The sequence below is a fragment of the Pteropus vampyrus genome, unplaced genomic scaffold (assembly GCF_000151845.1).
Source record: "Pteropus vampyrus isolate Shadow unplaced genomic scaffold, Pvam_2.0 Scaffold10, whole genome shotgun sequence".
In the NCBI taxonomy this organism is placed as follows: domain Eukaryota; kingdom Metazoa; phylum Chordata; class Mammalia; order Chiroptera; family Pteropodidae; genus Pteropus; species Pteropus vampyrus.
In genome coordinates this window covers 813177-817337 of record NW_011888791.1, presented here as the reverse complement: position 1 = coordinate 817337, position 4161 = coordinate 813177, and the positions used below count along the sequence as shown (strand labels likewise).

The 4161-nt window shown below is 37.4% G+C and overlaps 1 pseudogene; it reads right to left on the bottom strand.

Moving 5' to 3' along the window:
- Positions 1-2627: 2627 nt before the first annotated feature.
- LOC111730999 lies at positions 2628-2746 on the bottom strand (annotated as a pseudogene).
- Positions 2747-4161: the final 1415 nt, after the last annotated feature.

The window sequence follows — 4161 nt, the reverse complement described above, 5'->3', positions numbered from 1 at the left end:
CCTGACTAAGGCACAATGGCAGCTACCTGTCCAGCCCTCATCCTGGTACCAAGTAATGCAGTATTTCCCTGTATGAATCTTGTGTGATTCTCTGACTCACCACCAGTGCCCGGTGAGTGTCCACAGGTGAGAGAGCCTGTGCGTGGGTTCTTTAAACCTACATCTAGGGTTTCAGTCTCCTTCTGTCTCACCCAGATGGCCAGAATCTCCTCTGATTTTTAGTCAGAATTTTTGGGAACTCCTCTTCCCTGATCTGAGACCCTGATCTGTGGAGCTCCTAAATGAGGCTAGGACCCTCTCTCCTTCAGGGGAGCCTCTGCAACCTCGCTTTCCCTCCCGGTGATCCTCCACCACCCATGAGCTCAGGTCCAGCCCCATTCGTGACTTTGCCCCTCCTACCAGTTTCAATGTGGCTCTTTCATTATATTATCAGACGTATGTGTTATGATCAGCTGTACTTGAGGTGCTTATCCATGTTGATTATTTTATAATTTGGTTGTAATTTCAATGTGGACCTGAGAGAAGGTGAACTCTGCTTTTACCTAGTCCACCATCTTTATCCAGTCAGTAGCAACTTTATGACAGGTATGCATGTGTAGGAAAAAATATAGCATACATAGGGTTTGGTACTATCTGCAGTTTCAGGCATCCACTGGGAGTCTTGGAAAATTTACTCAGTGGATAAAGGGGAACCACTATAATGCTTTTGGGGCACAGCATATCAATTTACATCCATTTCATGAACTTTCAGAATGGGAAGTGCAGTTGGGTTTTATATCAGATTAGAACCAGAAATGTGATACTATGAGACTACCTATATCTTTATTAAAAAATTTGTATTTCTTAAGTAAATTTGCATGTAATTCTGTTGTTTGTAATCAAAAGCCACCTTTACCAAGCCATGCAAATGTGTTATTTTCAAACAGGGTTGTAAACTTGAGGACAAAGACAGTATTTGTATTTCTTGCAAATGACCCTACTACTTTGTAAATGTTTATCATAGTGTTGAACTGAGAAAGTGCCGAAAAATCACCACTATCTATAGCAATGATTTTTAGAGTTACTTAAGAGGTGAGAGAGAACACTGTGGTGATCTGCAAAAGTGTCATGGAAAAAGTAGAATTTGAGCTGTAACCTATAACAGTGATAAAATTTACCTAGTATTGTAGCACTTGACACTCAGAAGGCTTGAATGAGGCCATAATACTTTTGCCATCATAGTGAAGGTGGATGAAGCTGTCCAGAAGTCCATTTCAAAACAATTCAAAGAGGACTGACTGGACCCTGAACTAAAGACAAAAACTGAGAAACCAGCTCATGAAGTTCACCAGACTTGTGATTTACCAGCATTTATGGAGAGAATTTTATTGTAGAACAGAGTTTTACGTTTATATGAGGTCAACGTTGTGTCAGTATCATTTAAAGGCTTTAATCATGAAGTTAAAGAAAATAATGATTTAGGAGGAGTGGGGTGGGGTGGGATAAGCAATAAGAAGGCAGTAAGTGTTATAGCTAAAAGGCCTGAGCCTTCTATCAGTCAGGCTCCAATGAGGAGACAGAAGCCATGCCAGTAACTCCTGCAGGGAAGTTTTAATTTAAAAAATTGTTATTCAGGTCAAAGGCACTAAACTACTAAGAGGAGTAAGAGAGAACTCTGATATGTGTAGAGGTAGGTACATCCCTTTAGCACTCTTGTCTTAGCTGAGCCTGATACTCAAGTCAGCTGACAAAGGAAGCACATAGACTGAAGAATCTAGTTCCAATAGAAAAAAGCAGGGCAATGAGGGTATATTTAAAGCTGAGAGGCAATAAATTAACTAGCACAAGCCTCAAAGGAGAAGGAGTTTTTACACAAATGTAAAGAAATGCTTTGGAAGTATCAGTAGAGTCACTTTCTGTTATTTGGTTATCAGGATAGAGAGAAAATAACTAAGATTGTCCATGGGGAGTCCTTCCAACTCCATTATGAGATAGTGGCTATTATCCCCATTTTAGAGATGAGGAAACAGACTAGATAATTTGCCCAAGGCCACATAATTGGCAATTGACAGAAATGGTGTTTGAACTCAGGCAAGGCAGCCTGACTCTTGAACTTATGCTCTTATCTACTACTCTTAGTCCCTCCCTTCATAATTTTTAGTGACTGTATCAATATGCCATAATTTACTTAGCCAATTCCTAGTTATATATCTAGTTTATAGGCTTTAAAATTTGAACCTCAAAAGTTTTAAATTAAACAAACTGGTGCCTACTTTGTGCAGGAACCTTTTTTAGATACTGTGGGCATTGGTATACGTACATATGTGCGGTTATGGTTTTGTATTATTTGAGTTTGCCTTTGCATTACATTCCTGAAGAGTTGTATATGAGAGTTGAAAATTTGTTTAAATAATATTTTTTTCCCAGTTGAGGTTTGCTATTTTAAAGATGTAGTCCTCTGCAAAACGTATTTTTCTCTTAATCAGAAAGTGCATAGTGAACACAAAAACAGAATATTCTCTCATACGACACCTGCAAGAAAAGTTACTTATTTTATTTTTTGACTTTTTTAGGCAAGGCAACCCTTGGTTGACCTCACAGATTGCAAGGGCCTTGTCAGCTTACAATCTCCTATTTTTTATTTTTTACGCCTATAGCACCTAGTCTTCCTAGGTGGTCTCCCTTCCAAGTACTAACCAGGCCCAACCATGCTTAGCTTCTGTGATCCAACAGGATCGGGCTTGTTTAGGGTGGCATGGCCATAGACGAGAAAAGTTATTGAAATGAACAGTTAACATGATTTGTGAGTACTCACTAAAAGTGCATAAAGTTTGAACTATTAGTTCAAATGGAAAAATTATATGGGTAATTCTCAAATCTTTTGTTTGCCTTCAGAACATGCATTCATGCTTATATTGAAATAGGGTAAAATTACAAGGTTTATATAGAGAAGTAATATTTGCTACGTAGCTGTCTGACTTCTTTTGTTCCCTGTATCAGTGGTAGTTACTGCTTTTTTATCTTTAGGATATAGAGAGTATCAATTTAATAGAGGAACCTAAGTACTAGACAAGTGTCAGCTGCTGTAGTTGGGTAGAGGGAGATAATTAAGAGCTTTGTTTTAAAGCTCACCTGCTGGATTTCTGGATACCTGTTGAAAATAAGAGCAAAGAATGATTAACAAATAACTTAGAACCCTCTTTGCTAAATTATATCATTTATTTTTATGGTACTTTTGCTTGATCCATTTCAGGATTTCATGGGACTACCACATCAGTGGTGGTGGTATATGCTTTCATCAAGAGGCATATAATGTATGATTGGGTCGCTTTCCCTTTTGCTGTTGGCCACCAGGGTTCAGCAGACTGTGGCCCATGGGTCACATCTGGTCTGTGGCCTGTTTTCGTACATCCCATGAGCTAATGTTGGTTTTTACATTTTTAAGTGTTGTTAAAAATAAAAGTTAAAAACAAGACAATGTGACGAACTGTATGTATCCTGCAAAGCCTAACATATTTACCATCTGGCCCATTTAAAGAAAAAGTTTGTTGACTCTTGAGCCATTGATAATTAATGCTCAGAACTGTTAATTCATTAGGGTTGCAAAATGGTGATATTGTATCATTTCTTCATTATTAGTTGGAATACTTCTATAAACAGAAACTTTCATCAATAATTTTTTTGCCATTAGGAACAGTTTGATAGGAAAAATGCTTAATTCTTTCACTCTTACATGTCACTTTTCAAAATAATTAATTGGTTCTGTAACATTCTCCAGAGTTGACCAATTAATTTTTTTTGAGGTCATTATAAAGTAACGGGTTTCAACATTTTTGAGTGTTTCAATTTATCGCGTTACTGTTATAATTGATGCTTAACTATTTTATGTTTGGTCAGTAGGAACCTCTTGAGTTTTTTGGGGTGATGCTAGTAGTCACTGATAGTAATTGAAGATGTTGCAAATTCATCTGTTTCAATTGCAGACCTAGAATGAGCCAGTTTTTTATTTTTAATTTATTGGGGCGACATTGGTTAATAAGATTATATAAGTTTTAGTTGCACAGTATTATAATACATCATCTGTATATTGCTTTATGCACTCATCAGCCAAGATTTGGTTTCCTTCCATCACCATGTATTTAACTTTCTTTATTCTCTTCAGCCTTCCCCTCTGGTAACCAC